At 43.1% G+C, this 26881-nt stretch overlaps 1 protein-coding gene across 8 annotated transcripts in view; it reads left to right on the plus strand.

Annotated features, from left to right (window-relative positions):
- Positions 1–444: 444 nt before the first annotated feature.
- The window catches only part of raraa (retinoic acid receptor, alpha a), a 143894-nt gene continuing 117457 nt past the window's right edge, over positions 445–26881 (plus strand). For 4 of the 8 annotated variants that reach the window (XM_082543434.1, XM_082543435.1, XM_082543438.1 and 1 more), the window contains exons 1-2: positions 445–779; positions 18768–18817. The gene's annotated coding sequence lies outside the window, so the exon portion shown is untranslated. The remainder of the gene's footprint in view (positions 780–18767; positions 18818–26881) is intronic. The other 4 variants (XM_082543433.1, XM_082543437.1, XM_082543436.1 and 1 more) reach the window with 1 other exon arrangement.

The raw sequence follows: 26881 nt of genomic DNA on the forward strand, positions 1-26881 counted from the left end.
GTTCTCAGCATGACACCGAGACATAGTCACGCAACGGCGGCGGGATCGTTTAAAATTTTATGCTGATAATACATATTTGAACAAAAATCAGAAAGACTGCACAGCTTTCCCGTCCCACCGCGATGATATGGAATTTTTTAAAGTGTCGAAATCATTTTAAGTTGAAGCTGTTTTGTCAAAAAAAAAAGTAAATAAAATATAATAAAAATTCATGTCTGTACTGTGTGCTTGGTTTCATTGTTTAGATACAGAGAATGATAGAAAACTGTGTTTTTATTTATTTTTAACGGAGCATAAACGAGCTGCAAGAAACGCATTAAAAATGCAACCAAAACAAAGTGAGTGCTCCTTCTTGTTGCCTCGCTTGGTTGCAGCAGCGCGCGGAGCACATCTGGAGAGAAACAGGACATCCACTTTTTCGATGACAGGCCCCATAAGAGAAAGGGGGCGGGGTCAGGGCTGGTGTTGGATTTCACAGCCAGAGAACGTGACTGCCATGGTTGCTTCTGCGAACGTCGTTTCGAACTTGCTTGCTCTCTGAACGCCACTCGCCGACTTCTTACCCGCTGTTTGCCCGGTGGGGGTTAACTCACTCAGCGCTCGTGAGGGCCACCGTTTTTTGGAGATTTTGAGAAGTCGGCGGAAAACTTTCAAAAAAAAAAGAAAAGAAAAGAAAAAAGAGAGTACAACCCGCGTTAGAAATACAGCGGCGCGACTGAACTTCCAGCAGCAGTCCGAGGCGAGCAGCAGCGGCAGGAGGAGGAGTCAACAGGTCCCAGGTATTACCATACACTTGTCATTGACAGCTAGACAACATTTGACAGCATGTGTCCAGCTCTCGGGTCTCCTTCGGGGGGTTAGCCAGGCACCGTAGTAACCTGTCCGCTTTACACCTGGAGGACTTTGAACGCGTCACGAGTCGGCACGGTCATTAAATGCACGGGTGTGACAGTTTTTTGTTTGTTTGTTTGTTTGTTTTAACGCCGTTCATTGTCAGAAGCGTACTGGACAGCCTGACCATAAAACTCCCTGTCAAGTTGGCGTTCTCATGGCCAATTAAGCAAAAAAAATAAAAAATAAACCATAGGTGTGTTTAACCGAGCGACGTTATAGTGTGCGAATCCGACGCTTCTTAGGTCGGCTAGCATGTCAGAGCTAACGCGTCTTTGCCTAGGTGGAGGTTGGAAAGACACCGGGTCACATTTAAGTGCTGACAGCTTCCTTTACTTAATTAGCAGAGCCGTTTCGGTGTCCACCTAGCTTGGCTGTTGAGAAAGTGGGGATTTACGGATTAAAAGAGGAGGAGGGGAAAACCCTGTAATGTGTGTCTGGATGTCTCTGTTACCCTCTCAGAGAAAAGCTAGTGTTTTTGGCAGCGTCGGAACAGCGGAATGTGGGGAGATAGTATTTCATTTCACATGGTGCGTTATGCACATTTCGCTCACCATTGTTTGGCTGTGGGCTACTTCAGGCTGGAGGTAAACTTTGCTCCAGTGCATAATTAATACCGAGCCACTTCCTCGGTGTGCAGACTAGAGGCACCAGCCACTGCTTGCAATACTTTCAAGGTGCTCTGAAACTGAGCTGCATACCTGCTGACCCGAGAAGGGGGGAAAAAAGTACTGTAACAAAAACAGCCACATGCTTTTTTTCTGTTGCTTTTCTTTATAGCCTTAAGGTACATTGGCAAACTGACAGATATCTCCCCCAATTTGTTAACACTCTCGATTATCTGCTGTCAAGATAATGTGGCGATTTAAGGCGTCTGCATCACCTCAAATTAAATGTCAGGAGTCTTTAAGTATACCCTGCAGCATCAAAATCCTGCAGTGTTGTCTTGTAAAATGTTGTCTTATAAACCACAGATTACAGTGTTCTGTACCCTCTGTTGATAGCGGTACTTTGTAGAGATGTTTCCCTGTGTTTGAATGAACCCTCATTTCCTGTGTAGGATTTGTTGAGTGATTTATTTATTTAAGCTATGACTCTCTAGATCTTCTCTGCTGGCTGCAGAGCAGGGCAGACTGATTGTTTACAGGGGGAAGCGATCGCAGGGTGGCACTGAAAGGAAAAAAGATACCCGACCTTTCCTGTGACAGTCTGTGACATTCAGAGCAAGATGCATTAGGGTAAGAGTCACTCACTGGGAAATCTGGGGTGTTTGAGGGTTTTCCCACCCTGTCACCTCCCGTCTTGGTGTGATTCACAGTTAAATGCTGTGCCCTCACCACGGTTTGGCAAGGCTTGGCCTGAATACAAGATTATTCTTTCCTACCCAGTAAGCTGTCACTCTGATGAAAATTTTTGATAATAACCTTCAGACATTTTGCATAAAATTGTTGTGTTTGCTGTCTAGCCATCTTGTGGTACCTGATCTGATGTCACGCATGCTCATCATTGTGTTCTAAAAATACAGTTCCCGATAAGCTGCGGGGTTATATGAAAGGCATGATACTGGCACTCGCGAGCAGATCTCATAGTAGTGTTTTAATTGAGCGAGGTTCAGAGAAAGGGTTTCCTGCAGTCACACGCCGTTTTCATGCTAGTAAGATTTTAAAGGTTGTTTTTTTTTTTGGTTTTTTTTTTTTTTTGTTCTCAGAAGGTCTATTAAAGATCTAAAGACCTAGTCATACTGCCCACTGTCGCATTTGTTAGTAAAAAAAGTGACAGGAGTGGTTTCTGTGATGCAGTCAGAACTTCTGTGACAAGTGTTGGCGGAAAGCAGCGACTCTTCTCGTGTGAACCGTGCCAGTCAAAGGCCTCGTGTGCCCTAAATGTATCATCATGTCAGCAGAGGCAGTGGCACACTCAGTTTGCCACCTCACCTCCCCCACGCCCTCGGCGTGTCCCTCTGCTTCCTCTATAGTTTGTAGACTCAACTCAAACACTAGAAAGGGTTTTTTTGTCTCTCTCTCTCTCTTTTTGTTGTTGTTGGTTTGGCATGGCAGTGGTGAGTCAGTAGCTCCTTGCTCTATGAGTTTGGTTACATGTGATGACAGTTTTTCTCATCATACATGGAACTAGTGAATTCAGCAGATGATACGTGGTGAGTTATTAACGGTTGTTTGCATTGTTCTTGATGAGAGGAATTTATTTGAAGGTTTGTTTTAGTTTTTGGGGTTTTCTTTTTTTTTTTTGCACAATTCACACATTTATATACTAATATGTATATGTGGTGTAATATTATATCACTATAATAAGGCTTGTGTATTGAATTAATGCATTTTTAGTGACCTCCTTTTGGACTTAAGTATGTTTTTCTTTTCTTCTTTTACCGTTATAAGGATGGCGTCTGTCAGGTGCTTTGATTGTAGTAGTCTTGCTGGCCACAGTAGCCTGCTACCCTGTTGATGATGTGCCAGGCTGACTCACGAGGTTATGACTGTACAGTACGAAGTCAGCATGTGCTGACAGAGGAACCAAGTTCACTGCAACTAGAGGTGTCACCCAGTGCTTTTTGAATGGTAAACACCTCTACCCCAGTCGCACCAACGCCCTGTCAGATTTTGATTGCTAGATGTTTTGTTAGTGAAAACCACACAGCAGAAATAAGAGTTCGACTTGCTGTAAATAGGAAAAACTGATGTGAAGATTGGGGTTTGTTTCTTTTTTTGTCTTTTATTTCTTAGAATCTATTTGGTGTGCACAGGTGTTTGACTACTGATGCTGCCGTAAAGAGTAGTAAGCAGCAAACATGCTTCTACAAATGGAGTCCAGTGGAACCGCACAGTGTGGCTTTACACTAATAAAACCAGCCTTGACCCAAATGAAACGGGCCCACGGTCTGTCAGAATAAGTAGAAATAAATTAGGATATTACTGTGGTTTTTCTGTGGTGCCCAATGACGTAGTCGTTGCCTTTGGGACTGGGGCGAGTGTGGGAAAAGCAGGAGAGAAGAAGGGTGGGAGGAGAGTGTAGCTGAAGCCGAGTGGGATTTTTTTTTTTTTTTTTTTTTGGAGGGGGAGTGGAGCCGCTGTGATGTGGGAGCTCCGCTCATGTTGGCCGGCGGCAGTTAGACAGGCCTGCTTTTGCATACTGATTCCAATTCTGTAGCTCTCCACATAGCAAACTAGCGTGCCTGGTGCTGCCAGTCACGTGAGGGTTAACTCCCCCTTCCTTTTTATGCTGCCTTCCTTTTATTCCTTTTTTTAATGGCTTTGATGGTATTAAATAATCTTTACGTGTCAGAGTGCACAGCTCCCAGTGTTCATGTTGGGAGAGCAAGAGAGCAATTAGGTCAGAGTGGTAGAATAACTTGGTATCATCTCAGTCTTAAAGCGGCAGGCTGCCTCGCTTCCATTTGTTCTTTATATTCACCTCAACCCTTCGGAGCAACATTTTCAAAGAGGTCCAAGGCCAGCTGGGTTATCAAAGCACTCAGAGAAAGAACTTTGTGTCTCTCTGTTGTATAGTCTCTTAATAAAACGTCCCAGAATGGATCATCGGTTGTTATTTTAGGTTCCTCGCTATGTTAATTTGCCTGAAGAATGAGGCCACGATTGTCTCCTTTTTTTCCTAATGAGGCTGAGCTAAAGACCCATATAACCTATTATCCAGGTTATTGATTTAGAATCTGTTTCGAGCTGCACATTGTTTTGATAGACCTTGAAACCATTGATGTTTTACTGCAGAATTGAAGCGCTGATCCCCTTCCCCACTTCAAGATCACATAAAATAATACTACACTGAGGGGGTTGTATTTATGGTTGACATGGCTTGACTGATCTTTGTTGTAAAGTTTCCCACAGCTTATTTTGCATGTTTGAGATTGCATTTCTACCAGCTGGCATGTGGATGTTTCTGGCCTGTGTCGCAGTGTTTCATTGCACTTGTCACAAAATTTCATACTATTTTCCACACTCATTTTGTACCTTGGCTTTTTGCAGAAGTGTCTCTGCCCAGTCGGACAGTCCCCCAGCGTGACGGCTGACATTTCCAGTGAAAGAGACCTATTGTTGCTTCTTAATCCCCCTCCACCCTCCTCTCCATAAAACAATGGTATCAATTGCTTCCACTGAGTACATCCACAGTTCTGAGTGAGAGACAGCCTGGCTGGGCCTGTTAGCTAGCCTGCCAACCGTCCTCCCAGGCAGCCCGGGCGACCTCTTCATTCCCAGCGATAGCTCGGTGTTTGAGCCCGCAGACTGCTCCTGCACTAATATTACCTCTGCCGCATGTGAACTGGCTCTTGATTGCGACTGCACTGCCACCTTCTAAATGCACAAATAATAGCTCGGGTATATATTTATTTTCCCGCGGAGACGGCGGAGCAGACCGATGGCTTCGACACACCCCCGTCCCCCACCTTCTTAATGAACGGTCTTCATTCTATTTTCCTTCATTTTCCCGAGGACACTGCCATTAACTTTGACAGATGATATGTTCTTTTAGCGAAACGGTGATCCTGAACGCACCGTCACTGGAAATTGGATTTGCACACCCACCCCTTTTGCTCCTTGCGTTTTCTCCATCTCTCCTTTTTCTCTGCTTTTTCTTTCTCTCTCCGTCAGCACTGAGGGACATGCTGTTAATATTCCTTTTAGAGCTGCGCTGTACAGCTGAGCTGCCAAGTTAACCTTCTGCTGTCATGAGTCAGACAGCTAGCTAGATAGCCAGTGTCACTTACACAGATGTCTGACCGACCAATCTGTCCTTAAGTGCTTCTTGATAATATGCGTATTTCTCTGTGCCAAGTGTGAATGTGCAGTCAGTCATAGCATTCAGTTTTCATGTCCACTTTGCTGACACCGATGTAATTTGAATGTATTTGTTAGTTAAATATTTCCAAAAAGGTGTGTAAGAGAAAATGCAGATTTAGTCTCATCTTCTGCCTTGATTTGTTACACTGATATTTTAGTTCTTACTTGGAGGATAACGTTTGGCTGGTCTGCTCCCCATTTAAAAAAAACAAACAAACAAACGTCTCTCTAAGTGAGGCGGTTGACAGCTCCCGCGTCCTTCCCGAGAAGTAGCATTGGCTAATGTTAAACCACTGCACAAACCAAGGCATCTTCACACTGATTTTAGTGGAACAAATCCTCTCTATTGTGCCTCCTGTGTGGGCGTATGTGGCCGTCAACAGTGTATTACCCAGATGCCGTGGTTGCAGCTGCTTGCACATTAGCTCAAGTTGCTATAGGCCACATTTATCAGTGTGAGGAGAACAGAGCGGTGGTGAGATAATGGTCCTGAACAAGATGATACCGCGCTCGCTGCTGCTAGCACGAATAGGCAGCTCCTGTAAGTGGCTCGGCACATAGCATCGTTATCGTACTGCTCTGCTGTCTTGGCTTGTGCCCGCCGAGTCTGTGAAGCTAGTGAGCCGCTGCTACTTATTCTGTCTCCCTGGTCTATCATCTCAATGCAGCCAGCCCCGATGAAGAGCCATCACACCAAATCATCGTCGTGCTGGAACGTTGCAGCACAGAGCCCATTAGATGACAGGATTTCTGCGTTTGCAGCTGGAGAAGGTGATGGAAAGCCAGAAATACCCAAAAAGAATGTAGAAAAGAATTTTTAAAACCAATTACATTTACTTTTCTGTAGCTTTGTTGTGCCCCAATCAATTTTTCCAATAAAAACAGCAAAACAATGTTTATTTTGGCAGTTTAGACATGAACAAACTTGATGTACAGTACAACTAAAGGAGGTGTAGCAGAAATGCACCCTGTCTGTTAAACTAGGCTGTCAGGTTTGCAGATTTCTTTTTCTTTTTTTACCGAGGCACCATAACCTGTGGCCTGAAATGATACACTTTCAGCCAATGAGACTGCGAGACGCTATCGTTAACGGCGGATCCTTTTGATTGGTTTTGTACTTCATTTCATGTCAACATAATTCACTTTTTTTTTTTTGCTTTTTGTGTCGCAGTAATAATTCTGTAATATGGCGCACCACACAGCATATGGCTGCCATTTATGATCAACTGCCTCGGTAAGGAGGTGACTGGAATATGCAAATGGGAGCATGCTAATGGAATAGTAATGTAATGAAGTATGTTGTATATTGCCAGTAATGAGCTCTGGTTATTGAGTGTTGATGGCTTTTTCTCAGCCAGCCTTTGTTGTTACACAAGATGCAGTTTTGGGTTTTTTTTGGTTTGTTGTTCAGGACAAAAACGCACATCATCACCCCAAAAAGCACAAACAAACACCCCCCCCACCCCACCAAAAGAATTTTGACAAACACAGCCGGACGTAATTACACATTACTATTTATTTATTTATTTGTTTGTTTTTTATTGATTTGGCATTGTGTGAAAAGCATATTGATAAATATTTGGAGTACTTGCCCGCTGAAACTCTGAAACTAAATTGGGCAGAACTGAGACAGATGCGGTGCAGTAAATTAAACAAGCAATCTTCTCTGTTGGGTGACAGCACAATGGTGATTAGGGTTTCATGTGAGCTGCCCTACATTATTTATGGCTGTGCTGTGGGCTGCCTGCAGTTGAATAGACCCACAGTCCATTGACTGGGCATATTATGGGAGGCTGACTCGAAGCGAGGGGGGGGGAGTTAAAAATGGCTTTATTTCCTCTCGAGGAGGTCCATTTTCATCTCAATGAAGGTGGAAGCCCCAAGCGTGTTGTTTCCAGGCCTTGTGCGTGTAAAGTGTGTTGACTCTGTTCCAGCAGGCTTCTCTGCATCACTCTTCTTCATGTTTCAGAGTGATATCCACAGAACCTCACATTTGTACGTATTCGTAATCTGTCACTGCCTGCTCAATTTTGTTGCCAATTCATACGCTGACTTTTATCATTGAATTCATCCACATCTGTTTGGACCCGAACTTTATAGTTTGGTGCCTTTGCTTTGCATTGTGACATGCATGCTTCTTGTGGCATGGAGGTCTGAACAGGATGTAGACATACTGAGGTTTGAGTGCAGGTTTTAGCCAACTGTTGACCTTTTTAGAGGTGTTTTCCACGTTCAAACACTCTTTTGTTATGGTGAGAGTATATTTACTCATCGCCCACTAGTTACATTCTTGTGCTTGTAAGATCTTATGAGAATCTTGAGGGAATTTCTTCAAATTTAGCACAAAAACTCTGTTTGATTTTTATTTTTTTAAAGGGAAAGTCGCTCTGACCTCCCATCCCATCCCTGTCATTCTTGTCATTTCAATAATTGCAATTACATCTGGCGTAAACATCTACTTGGTCTCAAGAATAAACTGATTAGTGTTTGGTGGTCAAAGTTCAAGTTCACTGTGACCTCAAATGTTTTTCACAATTTTCTAAGTCATGTGCTTAGTAGTAACTAGTAAATCACTCAAATGCCCAGAGGAAACGGAGGGACCGATGACGTTTTATAACCAAATGTTCATTAAATGTTATTCGGTGCCCTTATAGCAGAAGCAGGGATGATTCTAAACTGCAGCTTGACTTGGTTGCCAGAGGCATTCAAGTGTGAGGCTGTAATTCTAGCTGATATCCAAAAGGGGCTTTTGTTAATACTTCACGCTTTATTTGGTAACACTCCTTTGGTTCACTCACTGCAACGCCCTGATAAAGAAAGCTACTTTTGGCTGTTCCCTTATTCACGAGGGATCGCCACAGCGGGGCGCTCCGCATGTTTGATTTGGCACATTTTTACGCCAGATGCCCTTCCTGACGCAACCCCAGAGGGATTTATGTCCCCTCCCGGAATCAAACCACCGGGCTTTCGTTTGCATCGTGATTGTGTAAACCACTACATTATGAAGACACTTTACTGCAGTGCCCTGTGGTGTTTAGAGCAGAGGTGGGCAATTAGTTTCCCCAAGAGGGTCATGTGAGAAACTGGGACTGTTGTGGACTGCTGCACAAATAAGCTGGATTTAATTCTGCTTGTAAAATTATTGTTGTGGCCCTCCACAACAGTCCCACCCCTGCTTTAGAAAATTAAGGAGGGCAATGGATTGGTGAGATTTAGCATATTTTAAAAAATGGCCTCATTCTTCATCCCACAGATAACTCTGCAACAAACTTAGAATGCTTTAGGTTTGATACACTCACAAACTATTTTTTGAGTTGTGTGTGTTTTATTCCTGGATTAGGTTATTTGTAAATTAAAGCATTACTACATCTAGGGCTGCTCAATTAATCGAATTTTAATCACGATTACGATCTGGGCTTTCAACGATCATTAAAAATGACTGAGCCGATTATTAGCCCCTCCCTCATTTATCCGCGACACCTTAAAGGCCGGTCCGTGAAAATATTGTCGGGCATAAACCGGTCCGTGGCGCAAAAAAGGTTGGAGACCGCTGATTAAGAGGACCCGAGGGAAGCTCGGAAAGCTAAGCAGAAGTTATTTGGAGAGGAGAGTGACTGCTGTTGGTTGAAAAGAGAGTTTAAAAAAAACTTCAGTGGTGTTGCACACTATTTTATATTATTTTTTTAAAGTCATTGTTAACCCTTTAAAGCCGGTCAGAGCAGCACGCTCCGTTTTGCGTAACTATTTTTAAATCCCTGTAGAATCTGAACCGTGTAAGCTAGCGCAATAATTTGTTTTGCATATGAAACCGGAGGAGTTGTACTTACATCTTATGCCATCAGCTTGTCCTCGGTCACGGTTTCGTTCCACATATAGCTTTGCAAAAATTGCATAAAAAGCGCTTGCAGGAACAAAAACATAATATTCCAGAAACACGCTTTGCCGTTCCTATCAGCTGTTCGTAACACTTCCCACAGTGAAATGATGCACATGCTGTTTTCTTTGCAAATTTGCATCATAGGATTGTTTTTTGTTTTTCCTGCAGTATATAAAAATTGCTGTATCTCCAAAATAAAACTATGAAGACACTCAAAATAAATTTCCTGTTGTTGTAAACTATTTTTTGCAACTTTTTTTGTATTTAAAGTTTTGAGGGATAAACCTCTTAAATTTCTCCAAGTAGAAATATATGTAAACAAAACAAAAGCGATTTTCAATTTTTTTTTTTTGTAGTTTATTGCACTTTTTTGCAATTAATGTAGTTACTATGGCCTTAATGCATACATATTAGTAAAATATGGGCTATAACAGTTGTATAGCAACTTGAAATGCTCCCACAAATGGCACTACAGCATGTAAAAAAAAAAAAAAAAAAAGCTCTGGTGGACTTGGTTCTATAGTAGGTCTTAAAGGGTTAAATAAATATCGTCAAATAATCGTGATCTCAATTTCAGTGAAAATAATCGTGATTATCATTTTTGCCATAATCGAGCAGCCCTAACTACATCACTGATAACCGTGAATCTTTCTAGTGCAATACTATGTTTTTCCCCCCATCCAAGCGGCACCTCTTAATAACAACAAGTCTGTTTATTGATAAATGTTCCACAAAGAGACAAATATGTAAAATCCAAAAGAGTGGGGGCAAATCCAGGCACAACAGGATGCTGTTGTTAATACATAAAAAGGATCCACAGAGTCGAGAAAGAAAAATTGCAAAAGAACCCAGGGACGTTGGTGTTGAATGGTTCCTGCTGATACCTTGTGATGTTATGTATTTCTAGCTGCTAACCTAAGACCCCTGCAGCAAACACTAGCTTAAGATGTCAACAAAATGATTGTTGCTACACTCAAGGACTCGAATCATGAGCTAGACTTGACTCAAAGATTGCTTTGTTTGACCTCATAAAAAGGGATATTGCAGTTGTCTTTTCATGTGGAAGTCTTACACAAATTTCATCATGTGCCATTTACACAAACACACTTAATATCTGCATCCCATTTGCATTTGCCAGTTACAGGGTAATGACATCGTGTATGATGGCTCACTGGTATACCCTGCTGGGACTCTTGAAGTTATCATTAATAGTAACACTGTGGCTTTTCCTATCTTGATATGTAAAAGGCTGGCTGTGGAGAAATAAAACCGCTCAGACTGTGAGTTTGAGGAAAAGAGTCAGAAGGAGAGCGCAAACTGTTCACTGTCAAACCATCACTGTCGGCACAGAAGTGACTGTTAAAGTTCAACAGCGAATATGGACAGTGGTGGAAAGCAAGAATGTGAGAAATGATGAGAAAACTACTTGCAGAACACTTGGAACTCTGCCCGTTGTCACACCTTTGCACATGTGAGAAGACTGCCTTTTCACTTTTCTCTGTTTTTGACACTTAACGTTTGGCTGTTTAACTTGATTAATTAACATAACCGTTTAAAGAAATTGCTAAATTATAGTGGAGACAGTAGAATGTATATATAATTTTGTCTTCAGTTGGCAGGTCAGCAGCTCAATTGCTGACAAAGTAGAAACGGGTGTGCACTGCTGCAAGTGTTAGGAAAAGTGAAAAATGGGTTTACGTTGTGTAGTTTTTGTTAGACTCAGAATGGAGTTTCAAAGTCAACCTCGTTGAAAATTGTATATGACAATGGGGTCATTTTTCTCTCTCTCTGACTCTAAAACCTTTTTGGGAGGAACTAAAAATTCCTCTTTTGGAGGAAGAACCCTGTATAAAGATAACAGTAATTATCGTTTTGGTTTCTCTTCATCCCTTGTAGACATGCACTCTTTTGCATTAATCAAAGGGCTCCTGAACGTCAGCTTTGTCTAACAGCAATCTCTTGTAGTATTTAGACATCACTTTAAACAGAGCACTAGCCTGAGCTGCATGCAGTCACATTAACTGATAGGCATGAATGATTGCAGCTGACTCTTGTTTCTGTTGTGCGTCTTTTGTGAGTTCTTCAGTTACCTGAGGGGGAAAAAAGGACTATTGATTTGGATCCCTGTTTCTAATTTGCGATAAGAACAAAACATTTGTTAGGACACGTTTTTGCTTTTCCCACTCTAGCAAAAAGGATGTCTCCCTGAGCCTGATGGGATATCTGTCACTCACTTTAGAGCACACACACACACTCAACACACCACTGTTTAAAAATATGGATCCACATCTTCTAGCATGCGAGATACTGGCAGAACAGCAACAGCAGAAAGACGCTTGTATGTCACAATATGTATTTTTACAAAGTTAAAATGATCGGATGATGGAGAAATCCTGGAAATGTCTCCTTACTTTAAAGTTGAAACGCTCGAGAGCTTTGATGGAGAAAGTGTTGCAGTTGACAAGATGTAGTTTGTGTTAGCGTATGAAAATTGCTGTGCGTTGGCGTTGCGGTCTATGAAAATGAACCACCATCCCTAACTTGTATTTTCAATGTGCATTTCTCTTCCAGTAGCCTCATTGTAGATGCTCTGCCCATGCACAAGTTATGAAATGGCCAACAAGAAGGCCATGTTTGTTTTAATCCTGAAATTAGCTGTCATCTCCACTTGATGAATGCCCGTTGCGTGAGTGTGCCCTAATTGTCCATTTGCACAACGTTGTCTTCGTTCTCGGTTGGCCTATGGCCCAGGGTACCCACTACAACTGTTGTCCACTTGTCCAGAGCACCAAAACAATACCAAGCTGCCGTGATCCTTCAGAGAGCCACTGTCGAGGAGCCCCCTGGGGGTGGGGTGCTTTCTGATAGGTCTGTGCCAAATCTAGTCCAACACTCAATTGCTTCTTTGTCATTTTTCTCCATGTGAATGTCATTGTGGTTGAGTTGTGGCTCCATGGATTCCCTGCGTTCAGGACTTAGACAGCGCTCCTTGCTTCCCCCTCAACCACAAGCCCTTCATCGTGGAAACCATTGTTGTCCTATCAAATGAAGCTTGTTTTTCAGCTTCTCTCATGAAGCGTGAAATACAAGCTTTTATATTAGCTTTGGCAGGTATTTAAACTTCTGATCTGATCCAGGCTGTGCTCATTAAATCGTCAGAGTGATGTAATGTTTCAGTGGCGCTACTGTGTGCCAGCATGGCATGTTTTTCCACTTAGGGATTCCAGGATTTGTCTCTGTCATAAACACAGGGCATCTGGTTGCCAGTAGTGTGAGCTTCATTGGAGTTAGGGCATTGAAATGTGAAGAAGAGAAGCTGCCTGGTTTTTCATTTAGCAGCTTGGGTAAGTATGATAAATGTTACTTATCACCTATTGACCCCATGAGGTCAAGCCTTTGCCCTGTCACCCATCATCCTCCTCCTTCCCGCTGTCTTCTAGCTGCCCCTGAAACCCTGTGGATAGCCTTTATCTGCTCAGGCAACATTTTTCTCTCCAATACTGCTTGACCGCCATACAGATACCAAGGCAACACAGCTATTCACTTTCCGTGTTTGCAGTCAAGTGTGAGATGTTTTCCTCCTCCTGATTTATCTTTCCAAAGATATCTATTATTTGTCCTGTGGCCTCTGAAATACATTCATGATTAGATATGCAAAGCCTGAACAGATAGCTCCACTCCCAGTGTTCTCAGCTTTAGTTTTGACCCGCACACACCTAAATCCCTGCCATTTTTGGGACATAGCTGGAGAGATAAGCAAATGGAAGAAAGTGTGAGATTATCATTGAAATAATCTTCTGAAATCAATTCAACTGAAATATCAAGGACAATGGGCTTATGTGCATGCACACACACTCGTGGGGTTTCTGTTTGTTTCATGCTTCCCCCCCCCACTGGCAGTGAAAATCCACCTGATAATGTTGGGAGCTGGCTCCTTGCCTGAGCTGGTTGGATTTTAAAAAAGACAAAAAGGGAGAAAAAAGCTCTGTCTCCAGTGACCACTCCAGCATTGCACATCCTACATAGTGGCCCAGATTTTTTGCGGTCCCTCAGTAAAACAGCTCTTGTTTTTTGGGGGAGCTTTGGAAGTGGATGGCGAATGTCTATTTCAAAGGGTAACCCTCAGAAGGTGAAAAGTGCAACACAGGTAGGAATAACAATGAGTGCAGCTTAATAACGGCACCATTGTGACGCCAGGCTTTCTGGGTTCACAGATAGGCCATTGCACCATCCTTTCCCCCCCTTCGTGCTTAAACGTTCCACATGAGACTGATTGAGCCGTTTCGTCCTGCTAAGCTGCGTGAAGAGTGCTACTTTTATAATGGAAGAATACTGCTAAATCAAGGCTTGACAAATCTGCTTTCTCCATGTCCTCACATTGAGGGTTGGCGGATTAGGTGCTAATTTTAGTGCCACTTATTTCTTCAGCTGCTTTTAAGAATTAGTTCCAAATAACAGAAAAAAAGTGTGGAGCAAAAAATTGGGAGGGGAGGGAATTGTCTATTGTCAGAGGAAGCAAGGCTGTGGAAAACGGATTGTCTAGTGGCAGTGAGGGCTCTTTGCATAAGAGGTGAAATTTACATACAAATCTCCAGTTACAAAAACAAAAAACTCAATTTGTGGCAGTTGAGTAGAGGGGCAGCTGTTAACAGAAATCTTTGAGGAGTATTTCAGTCCCACCACACTGTGCCTCGAGTGACTCCATGAGATCACAAAGTCAGTTGGTGTTTTGAAAAAAGCCCAGACCATAAAAAATTCAGCACAGCTTTTTTCACCTTCTCTTTCCATAACAGACCCTTAGATCCAGGCTGTGTACGATTAAAGTGTGCGCTGTTAGTTAGAAGTCTGCCGTGCATTTGTTTAGCACTTGGTTGTCACCCTGCAAGTCAGCAGCAGTTAGTTCATCTACAAACAAATTTACTTTTCTGGACTTATTTCACAAATGCCCTGTTAGTTTGAACCTTTCCATCGCGCACTTGTTTGGCTATTGTGTCACATCGTCAATACCAAGCAACCATCAATACCCCACTGGAGGCAGTTGCATTTAAAACAACGGAGGACACAGCATTGGTGTGCATTCAGCACTTTTGAATAGGCGTCAGCTTATTGATTCTCCTTCAAGGTCTGCATCAATTCCTCTCTGCCCGCTCTTTTCTTGTTTGTGACAGCGGAGAGCAAATGCGTTGTGTTGAATTGGGAGGTAAGGGGGTGGGGGCACCCGTAAAAGGTTTGTGGCAGCTTCCACTCAGATCTGCTGCTCTTGGAGAGTAGCCCTTGACGTCGGTGACAGTATTTGGGTGTGATTATGTAATCCATCAGGGTATTACCATAAAGTGGAGTGGGGAGGGCTATCGAGGGGCTAGAAGGTAGCAGTGGCGCTGCTGCTGCTACTGCTGATCATCGTCTAGCAACTGCCCAAGGGCAGGAATGTTTTGTGTGCCGATGTGTCCGACAGGTGGCTAGGAGACGCTAATTGATTAATGATCAGGGTGATATATGAGCCCCTACGGCCAACCTTAACATAAAGGCTCAGAGCACCGGTGTCGCCCTAAATCATTTCCAACCAGGCCAGTAAACCCCAAACAGTTCCCTCATTAGCATATGAAAGACCAATCGGGAGGGAGACTGTGCCTTCTCAGCCCTTTGTAGACCGCCTATTGTCAACATCCTGAGTCTGAATTAACAGGCCAGCATTTTATGCCAGATGAATAATGACAACAAAGATGATTTTATAATAAGGGTCACTCAGCACTAATGAATGGTTAACATCACCACAATCTCAGCCTTTGTTATTGTTTGGACTTTATCCCTCCTTTTTTTTCTGTCTGTGCATGGCTTTGACCTGGGCAGCACTCACCTAAACTGATTTTGCTCATTAGAAGAGTGTTTCCTGCACTGCGTGAGATTTAGGTTCCCTTTATTTCACTACAGTTGGTAAAATATTGATGTGAAACTCGACTGAAGAAATGCGCTGCATTTTCAAAGTGTGTTACAGAAAATCTGAATCCCATATAGAGGTGAAATGATTTGCATTCTTGCTTCATGTGTGTTTTTCTTCTCTGCATCATGGAGTTGACATATTTTCCATTCAAGCAGTGTCAGATTCTTCCTGAATGATTGAACGTTAGTGGAATTCACCTGTCCCCAGATGGTCATATTTTGCACTTGGTGTTCCATATAACGCTGTCAGACTGGATTAGTCTCAATCTCGCTCTCTCACTTCCTCAGTCTCTTCCTCTCTTCCTCTCGGTCTCACTCCCTCTGGTTATTTACCATTCCACAGGGGGCCTTGCGTGACCCTCTTCATTGTTTTCTTTGGATGGCTCTGAAGGACAATAGCAGTCTGGAGCCTTGGCCTGCAATCAGTATGTGTGTGAATCTGCATCTTTCCATTGGGAGTTGTGTCCTCTTGTGTCAACAGAGGTTATGCGATCTATGTGTCACTGAAGGGGCTTTCCACCGCTCAGAGTCAGAGCCTCAAGAACAGGGTGTGTGTGTGTGTGTGTGTGTGTGTGTGTGTGTGTGTGTGTGTGTGTGTGTGTGTGTGTGTGTGCATAGGCAGCCAGCCGGTGGAATTTTATAGGACCAAGCAAGTTAAAACAACACATTGTGTCTGTTTTAATGTGAGCTCATGACCCTCGCTGCAGGGCTGTCATTCCCAAGTAAGCACACGCTTGGAGACTGCTGGTCGTACTCAAAATCAGAGATTCTATTTGTACTGATAGTCTACGCAGGGGCGATGCTGTCACAGTGAATAAGTGAACATCCAAGGGCCGATGATAATTTTACTCGAGACTTGGACTGCTTCCCATCAAACCTTTTTAAACCTTGAACGGTTGAGCAACCCTGAGCATAGTTACAGTTGCTGAGATGCTGGGCTGTACACTCAGGATGGGTGATCCCACTGAATTATTATTTTAGACTCCTTGCGAGCTCCTGAGCACTCAAGACCTCCTATGTGTGGCGATATCAGCTTTGGTTTGAAACCACGCGTCAACAGTGACGACACCATGTTCTTCTTTGTGTTTAAGGTGAGCGTCTACAGCGACTTGCTTTCACCCATCAGCAAGGATAAAGATGCGATTACCTTGGGCTCATCCTGTCCACTCCACTCTCATCAGTGCAGGCTGGAGGCTCAGACAGACACACACACATACACAAACTCTGTCCTTGTTTCATCTTTCTAGAAATTATGCTGCTCTTCCTCTACAGGACCAGTAGGAACACATGATTTAGATACCATTCATATTCATAAACAGGAAGTAAGGGTGTGTTTAAAAAAACAAAACAAAACAGGAAATGGCACAAGGAGCTTCTGCACAAACCAACTGATGGGTAGAGGGTGGAATGGGTAATGAAACTACTTTTTTGTTATTCACAATCCACCTCAAAATGAATAACATATTTTGATATATGTGTCCATATCCTGTAGTTCTGGAAAGTGTAAGTATTGCATGTAGGGATGTACAGATTTATCACACTTGGGTGATATCTGCGTAGTCATATCAGCCTACAAACAAGATAGCAATCAATAGTGTAAGTGTTGAGCCTTTATCTGTTGTGTTATGTCACCTTTGTGCTCGCTAACTGCTTTTTACACTGCTAAAACATTATTTGGTTAAAACTAAAAAGTCTAAGGTAAAGACAAGTTCATAGGAAAAACATCTAAAAATGAAGCTGGCTTCGAAATGCTCGTAGTCCTTTCACTTTGCCACATCTTTGACATGTGCACATGCAGGAGGAAGGTGAGCGTGTAGTAAAAGGATGTGAGCAATATTTCTTTGACCATAGAAATTGTAGACAAGCATTTGATGTTAGTTTGTAAATTTGCTTCCTGATTAACCCCAAATTAAGGTGTCTCTGAGAGCCATTTGTAATTGAGTTGTATGCAAATGAAGCCATTCTTTATAATAACCCCAAATCTTTATTTGTGTAAAAAAATAAATAAATAAATTTTAAAAATGCTATATTTAAAGCTCTGTTGTTTCACTGTCCCTGGTAGCTTGTGATAACAAATTACTGCAAAATTCATTTGCTGCCAATAAAAGGCCACTTCTTCCTCAAGGGATGGTGTTTCCCTGTTTTCTTTAGTTTTTTTCTCCAGCAGTATCTTGACCCTTCTAAAGAGCGACTATTAGCCTGGCTGTCAGAAAAGCTCTGTTGTGCCACAGCTTGCTGTTAACTAAGTGTAAGGAACTTGCTTTCTCACTGTGACAAGTGAAGTGAAATATACCCAAACAGACCACAGTTTTAAATGTCATTGGTTTCTCTTGCTTTTGGAAAACCCTGTCCTGGTCCACAGTTCTACATTTTATTGGAGCCGGATTTGCTACCCCCCCCCCCCCCCCCCCCCCCCCCCCTTCAGAAAGAGAGAGGATAAGCTCACTGCTTTTGACGTGAGCCAATTTTCTATTCAAATATGATTGACCGTGATTGTGTAGTTTGGCATTTACTAACCGCCATTCTGTAATTTCCAGCTAGTTGTTTTTGGTTTGAAAACAATACCACAAAGCGTTTTCCATGCTTTCTCCAGCACAAAGGTGCCATTTATCAGATAGCCTAAGTACCATGTGACTCTTTCAATGTAGATCTGTAACTAGACCTGTTAGTAAACACTTGTAATATTTGAGCAGTTTGCATAAACAAAATGGAAGCATTCATACACTTGCTGAAAACCAGAGTCATTAGATCGTTGTCTGTAGCAGCCATTCATCTGCACAGCATCGGCTAAGCTGCTCTACTATGAAAAGATGACACGCCACTTCAGATTTGTCTCTGTCTTGGCAATGAAGGCGCCTCTGTGTCCCTATTTGTGCATCAGGCTGAGGGGATTTCTAGGCCGCCACCTGATTCACATTGCTGTAATTGAGTTGTGGCCATAAGCACTACTGTGCCTGCCTAGGCCCTAGGTAATTCACACACCACAAAAGCACTGTTTTACTCCACTTTTCACATGATGTCTGGGGTACAAATGCAGCAAGTGAGAAAGTACAATCTATTGGAAAAGGGTGGGGAGATCATAGGGAGAACGAGAGGGGGGAAAAAGTGTGTAAGAGTTTTCATGTAGTAAAGCAGCTCTGCGCCAGAAAGCCAGGGAGTCACTGAGTCTGCAGCACGTGGATAAAGGACCACAAAGCTCTCGATTTCAAATCTCTCTCTCTCTCTGTTTTTTTTTTTTTTCTCTCTCTCAGAGCTTAGGAGCCACAATCGATTCAAGGACGGCGAGATTGACGTTTTTGGGGTAAGCCCGAATTTGTCACTGCTTTTGACTCCGGGTAATTTTGGTTTTCCACATTTAACACTTTGTGTGTACCAATTTTTTTCGCACGCATGTCTCTATATAAGCGTTGCTCTTTGCCATATTAATGTCGTGGAGAGGTCGACTCTGTTGTCATTTGTTTTTCCCATGACACATGGTCTGCATTTCGCTGGCTGGGTAAAGTTCAAGCTTGTGGACAGCTGACTTTTTAAAGTCTTTCCAATCATTTTCACACACCCTTGCACAGACTCACACACACACTGTGCGTCTGTTTGGAGGGGGTGCTGTGTCTTGTGCCCTGCGTGCTGCTAGCATTAGGATGAGCACTGTTGCATCAGAGCTGGAGTTGGCAGCGGGGAGATTTGCCCTGTCATATTAAAGTGACAAAGACCAAACACAAACAGCCGTTCATCATTCGCTATATTGGCTTGAAGTGCACAGACCATTGCTGTGTGAATATAGATTCATTTTGGTTCTTTGTATTAGACTGGCAGCTAAATGAATACTGCTATTAGTTTATTCTTATCCCTTCTGTCATTTCATACTGTTTTGACAAATTCTTTTCATCGTAGTGAAAGAATTTTCACTACGATGAAAACAGCAATACTGCGATCTTTCAGCCAATCAAAGATCGCAGTTTGTCCTCCTCAGTCTGGTTTTGTCCTGTTTGTACAGACTTGTTTTACTCCTCTGTCCTGTCCCATCTTGTCCCATTCTGTCCTGTTTTTAAACCGGCTCTTCCTGGCCTTGGGAGAAAGGTAATCTCTTCCTCTCAGACATGCACCTGCCCTCATACCAGCCTCTGAGCAAAAGCAAACTGAATGCTGTGTGTACCAGTATGCCAGCCAATACCCAGAAAAATGCAGACTCTCTCTGCAGATCACTTCCGTCATGGCATACCCACACAACAGAGATATGCTTTGTGGACAGACGCACACCCACAGAAGACGTCCGTGTGTTGTGTTTTTAGCTTTTGTAAGGTAGACACAAAAAAGGTACAAATTGAAGCTGTTCAGTTTTTTGTTTATTGCCTTCATCATGTTAACTTCATCACATTTTGTGGATATCACACAGTTAAGCCATTACTCTGTGACTTGGCAGAGGATAGTTGCAGCCATTTTGGACTGGGGTTTTCATCTCAATGTAAAACTATACTGAAGCTCCCCTCCCCTTCCCCCTCTGCTGCCCTCCCTCCCTTCATAATTTAGATCCAGTCTCATAAGTGGGTTGGGAAGAGGCCCCGGCAGTTGATGTGGAACACATGCCTTTAATGATTCACACTCTGTGCGGTAGGTCGGTGGTGGTTGCCGAGCCCGCTGCCTCTCCCTCCGTCTAGAGTAGGAGTCCTGTATTTTTCACAGTGTTGTTCCCTTTTTTTCTTTTTTTTTTACTCCATACATGGAAACTTAAGGGAAGTTGAAGTGCATAGCTATACACTGTTATTTACATGTAATGGTTCTTCTTAGTCTCACTCAGAGGCTGGACACAGTTGGATCTGTGTTTACCTGCCAGGCTATAACACTTTCTGTATCTTCTTTTTTTTCTTGTTGATGAAACTTCATGGAGTGAACTGCTGACTCCAGTGGCTCTAATGGTAATTTCTCTCCTGTCATTGTGGTAAATCTGGCTATAAGTTTTGGTGCGATTATGTTGCTGTTCCAATTTTTCACTATCGAATAACCGATCTAAATCGTCGGCTAAACTACTTCGAGCTCAGTTAATGTGTTGTGCTGCCAAGCTCATTTACTGTAAGGCGTTTGACTAGCAAAACATTGCGTGGCATGTTACTTCCTCACCAAGGACAAAATAGCAGAAGTGATGCTCAATACTCCAACCACAGTGACAAATTTGAGCAATTTCACAGCGTTAATCCCATTCAAACAAATGCAGATGCCAGCTTCTGGCTGCACAGTCAAAAGTTAGTGAAACATGCCAGCACGTGGCCATCCAGGCTAACGTAAATGGCTTCCTGGGGTTTTTTGTTGTTGTTTTAAAAATTTCTTTTACTTTCACCCTCTGCTCTCAATCTCAGCCTACATCTTTCCATCCATACTTCCATCTTTTGTACCCCCCCGCCCCGCCCTAACTCTTCCTGTGTCGCACCATCGTGGGTCCCACATCTAGTTTTGGTGCCTTGTCTCACTACTCCTTTCATCACCTGCTCATGGGAACACACTGCGTCACCTACCACACAGTGGACATTACACATGTATGATACAGAGACAAAAAATAGCTCATTCCTTTTTATCCAGAAACAAACTTGGTGAGATCTGCCGTGCTTAAATGAAAGTTTCCAACACTTGCTGACCGCGCCGGTCAAATTAGGCTGCTCGTGCGTTGGCTATGTCACTCTAAAGCTCTGTATTAATGTGCTAAAGTGTTGCAGTTATTGATTCACTGGAAGCGGTACATCATATTTTTGTAATGATTTGGGAAAATGTGCATGTGTCGTTGGAAGTCGCAGTGCTCTTTTGCATTAGTGGGAGAGTAATTTCGTTTTAGCTCTTTTTCCCACAAGTGCTTGGATTAATGCCCACGAGTTTACCAATCCTGTTTACTATGTTTTTATGTGGTGGTGCTCAGTTTTTACAATACCCATTATCCACGAGCCTAACAAAGTGCCACTCATAAAGTGTTGCTTTAATGAAACTATGCTTTGTGCTGTTTTATGCACTGTGTTTTGCGAAAATTGGTGTTAATCTGTTTGGGGCTCATAAATTAAGCCGTTTGTTAGAACATGTTTTATGAAGTTTGTTGCTCTCAGAGCTGCTTTTGGAACAACAGATGGAGTGTTTGAAGTGTGTGTGAGCGCTAAAATTGATGAAGAGACCTCCCTGGATTTGAGTATTGCTACAAATCACTACTCGATACTGGATGCAGAAACCCCCAGTCATTCTATGCGAGAGGGCGTAGCTAACAGTACTGAGTAGTCTGCAGTTCCTCTTTGGGGCGCCTCCTGACAGGAACTTGGCAGCAAGGAAACATAAACAAATTCCCTGTGGTGGGCTGGCAGGCTGGGCGGCGCGGTCCCCCCCCCCCCCCCATTACCATACATGCACAGCAAAGCGCAACCCAGCTCAGGCTAGCATGCTCAGCTCAGAACCCACAAGCTGTGAGAAATAGATCTTAAAGGGACAGGTGCTGCTGGCTTTCCATCATAGGGCACAGGGCCACTCTGTATTTGCAGTTTGTTTTCATTGTGTTGTTCTAGACTGACAGCGGTGTGTGTTACTCCTCCTGCACAAACCCCTGACAGATCAAAAAAAACACCTTTCATGCTTAGGGGAGGGGAACTGTAGCCAGGGGTCCCCGAATTTGTGCTGAGTGAGCAAAAAGCCAAAGCAAGGATGATGTAATGATGGCAGCGATGGCGGTTGGGGGAGATCGAAGCGAATGCAGTTGTTGCAATCTGGAATGAAAGAGAGAGGGAACACGATGGCTAAAGTAGTCATAACGTATACCCAAACAGTTGCACAACCAAAAAATGCATTGTGTTGCACATGTTGTATTTATGCATTTGTGTGCAGAAAAAAACTCAGATGTCTGCAGTTTTCTCTTTCTTTTTCACTCACCCTCTTCAAACACAGTAGTGTATTGTGCAGCCTGACCTGGTCCCTGTCCAAAGGCAAAGAGAACCCAGATTGCTGAAACAGAGGGGCCACTAGTAACAGGCTGGCCAGGCTGTAGTTGTTATAGCCCGCTGTGGCCTTCCAAACCAACAGGGACTTCTGGCTGAGGCCAGAAACTGTGTGTGTGTGTGTGTGTGTGTGTGTGTGTGTGTGTGTGTGTGTGTACACTTGAGTATTCTTTTTGATCAACCACAGAGGAGGTTTTTGGACAAGACTTGCAGGAGCCGACATGGCACCTCAGCGCAGTTTCAGAAGTACTGGTAAAGGCATTTGCCTGACTTTTAATAGTCCTTCTCCATAACATCATCCAAATGCACTATTTTCAACCGTCCTTTAAGGGCGGTGCTCCTGGAGCAGGCGAGTAGGAGGAGAAGACCCTTCGCCTCCTTCAGTTCTCACTAGGAGGATTAAATGCCTCGGTGGTTTCAGTCATCTGCTTCAGCAGCTCGTCTGTGTGCTCTCACATGTGATTAGCACCTGTAATAATGTGGAATAGTGGCACACTAAAGTACTTCAACAGGCTGGATTTTCTGTCTGTCTTGGGGTGGGCATTAAATGAAATATGTTCAATGTATTCTGCATGGGATATACTAGATGGCTGTATCCTTAACACTAGTACAAAGGGTTTTTGTTTGCAGGTTTGTTTTTTTTAAAAACAGATTCTCTAGTTCTTTCCTGTCGATCTCTCTTTCACACACAGGCACAAAAAGAAAATCACATTTCCCCTGCATATCTAGGCGAGTGTGTACGTAGCTGGACAGTCGGGCTTTTCCCTCATGTTGAAACATGTGTCAGCGTTTACAACTTTAATGAGATGATTAAGCGAGACTATCATTCTGGTCATGAAAAGAAAAGAAACAAAACAAAACACAAAGAGTGAATTCTAAGAGGTAATCTTATGTTCTCTCCAGAGCTTTTCTCACATAATCTTGGGGCAGTGTCTGCAGAATCAAGTTGGGACACTATCCAAGTTGTCTTTTCTCAGGTGTAGCTCCAGCCACAATCTCACTACTGGAAATGCTCCATTAATGTGCACTGTTGTCACAGATCGGCACAGTCGGACTTCATGTAGAGTTGCTGTGGAACTGTAAGGCTAAAGACTGCTGATTGTCTGTCTCTGACATTTGTGTTTTCACCTCTTAAGTCTGGCTGGTTATGTCTAGAAAAATTCAGAGTTGCATTGCTCAAGTTTGATGTCAGCAAAAAGAAACTATTGTGATTAAGTTGACATGCTAGCTTGAAGTGTCTCACTGATATAGGGAAGCACACCTCTCAGTCTGCGGTCTGTCTGCGTCTTGCTTGCGTGCCAACCACTTCCAGGGCTGAGCTTTTTAAAATTTTTTGTGACTCTGTGCCTGACAAGTGAGAGTGAAAGATAATTATTTATTCTACTCATAAACACCAATGAGCAGCAATGCTCATAAACAGCAGCTCACATGTACAAAGTTAAAACTGTGATTTTTTTTTTTTTTTTTTTTTTTTTTTCTTCTTTCAGCACCAAGCTCTGAGAGGACAAGCTCAATTGCACAAGATTTTATAATGATGAATGATGACCTTAGTTTCTTTTGTAATGTTTTAATTAGACCTTTAGACTAACACATGATAGAACCCAGTCAATTAACATTGATTACTGCATTATGTATTTGTTTTAAATGTTGATTAGCGGGACATATTGGTCAGTATTGTGTGCATTTTTTCAAAGTATTCATCCAGACGCTAGAATAAATGCAACAAGGTGGGACGATCGAAGGGGAAAGTCAGGTGTGACTATGACATGTGGTTGACAGGTCACAGCTGAAGTCACATCTGTTTGTGCTCACAGAACATTATTGTAATGCAGCTGAACTGAAAACAAAGCTGTTTTCATTCCAATACCTTCCTGTTTTTGTTGTAATATGACTGATATGAAAGGTCGCCCACTGAAGCTAATGTAAAGCAGCCTTTATATTTTTAGACCCTTTTTCAGACTACTTCTCTTCAGTCCTGATTTTATAACAAAGAAGCTGTCTGATTGAAATCAGCACTGACTCACAGTGTTGGCTGCTCTGCTGCTCTGTTTCACCTGTATTTACAAGCAAAATTACCAAGTTTCTTGTTGTCACCTCATTGATGGTTCATAGTCAGTAGTGTATTTGTAGGACTTATGTGAAATCTGTTTAGTAAAAGTCACAATCAAGTGTGTAGTTTAAAAAAAAAAAAAAAAAAAATGTAGATGCACACTCATTCAGCTGTACATAGCAAACACCGATGGGCCCCTCTGAGCCAGGAAAGACCTTATATCTAAAACTATTTGGGAGTATAAAGTTGTGGTCACAGTGGTTATTTTCAGCTCAGTGAGTGGCAATAATGGCTTAAGCATTAATTTTTTATTTTTTTTTAATTTGTACTGCATGCATATCAACCCTTTCCACGAGTAATTTCACCTGCGTGCAATTGCGGTGGGCCAGTTGCACAGCTGAAATGACTGGTAGAGTAAACCTTTATGCAAAATCATTGTGGACTTCTTAAGAACATGTAAAAACAGGAAGTGTCGGCGATTATGTCACTGCCACATATTTTGTGGAAGTAACAATGCTGTCGTTTTCCCCTATTGCTCGCGCGCATTCATGTGCGAGAATAGAACAGTCAGTGCTCTCTGCAAACAGCAGAGCTGGGGGGAGGAGGGGGGGGAGTGGAGGACGAGGAGGGGCTGACAGAAAGTCTTAGGATCAAGCTGTTCCACTGACAGAGCACTGTGCAGGCTGAACTGGTGACAGTGCACTGCACAGGGAGAGACTGTTTAAAGGAATGTGGAGGAAATGGAGAAGATGGCACCAAAAGTGAGTTAAAGTTCCCCCTCCTCCCTCACAGGAAGACTATATGAGAACAGTGAAACTTGGAGATTAAGAAAAGGTCTCTTGGAATAGTTTGGGTGTGCATGCACATGTATAGTATGTAAAGCTCTTCTGTTGTGTGTGCGTATGTCCCAGTACTCACGGGGAGTAAGTACATTCTCACACCGATGAGGTGAAAAAGACAGCATCAAGAGCCTCAGATGTATCTTCTCCCCCGTTGCACTCTCTTATGTCCCACTAGGCACATCTCTGTAACGGCCCTTTATCGATCCCAATGCCTCCTTGTTTGCACTCAATCCACATCGATCGGCACCTCGCAGTGTCTCAGAGGGCTGCTACACAGCCTGTTGCCGTGACACACTGTGCGTCTATACTGTGTGTGCATGTGTGTAAAACAGTGCGTGTTTGTTTACTAGAAAAGAAGCCCTGCCTTCATATGTCTGGAGTGCGTAGGGCTGTGAGTGTCCGTCCAGTCTTTCTGTCAAGCCTTCCTGGGCTCTGTTAATGTGGCTGGAGACCTTCAGTAAAATCGCTCCGCTGTAGCATGGAGTGAAGGCCTCGCTGTCATTAAATCGTGACCGATTCAGGGCTCCATGTCCAAAACCTTGCAGCATGAAGACCTAAGCAGCCGGCATAAAAAGACGCACTTAGTAACTCTGCAGTCTTGAAAAAAGAAAGAGATAAAAATGACTCGCATGTTTTTCTTTCTTTCTTTCTTTTTTTAAGAAAACCCTGATTAATCAGTCAAGCCACATGAAAACTTTGCTTGTTATTGTTGCTACTTGATTGATTGAAGTCCTGGATCTGGGTCAAGCACTCCCCCCCACCCCACACACACACACACACACACACACACACACACACACACACACACACACACACACACACACACACACCTTTTTCTCTCTCTCTCCTCTCTCCCTTGTTTTTTAACCCTCTCTGCCTTTTTTCTACCTAAATAAGAGCCAACCCCCCACGTCTCTTCCCTTTGTCTCTCATCTGGTCTTCTGTTTTTGTTAAAGGACAGTTGATTAATGGTGCCACAGACAAAGCCCATAGTCTGCTCTCAGCATGGCCTCAGATAGGGCTTCGCTCTAGGTAAACCAAAACACGTGTGCTCCGGACAGCCACTGGAAACCCCCGAGGAGTGAGCGAGAGAATAGGAGGGACCGAAGACTTTAACGACAGCACTCACTGATGTATTGTATACAGTGATGTAGGCCTTTCCTGCACACTCCAGATTTATCGAGATGAAGGAGTTGTGTTTAATATATACAGTCCCGGGCGGACATGTTCTGGGTGTTGCCTTTTACACTGCCTGTCGGTAACTAAGATTTAGTCGCACTACGCTGGCCTCTGTGTGTGTTCATTAAAGTATATACTTATCCTGCTAAGGTCTACCTCCCCTGGTGGGAAAGTGCACGTATTTACTGATCTTAATGTAGCAAAGAGTCATTTCAACACCTGAGTATTGTTTCTTGCCTGCAGGCTCCTCGGGAATGAGTGCTGTGCCCGTGACAGTCTTATAGATGAGAATTGCCTTATTGAATGATAACTGAGCATATTATCCCTGTGACTGCGCT

The sequence above is a fragment of the Aulonocara stuartgranti genome (assembly GCF_965226115.1).
Source record: "Aulonocara stuartgranti genome assembly, chromosome: 8".
Classification (NCBI taxonomy): domain Eukaryota; kingdom Metazoa; phylum Chordata; class Actinopteri; order Cichliformes; family Cichlidae; genus Aulonocara; species Aulonocara stuartgranti.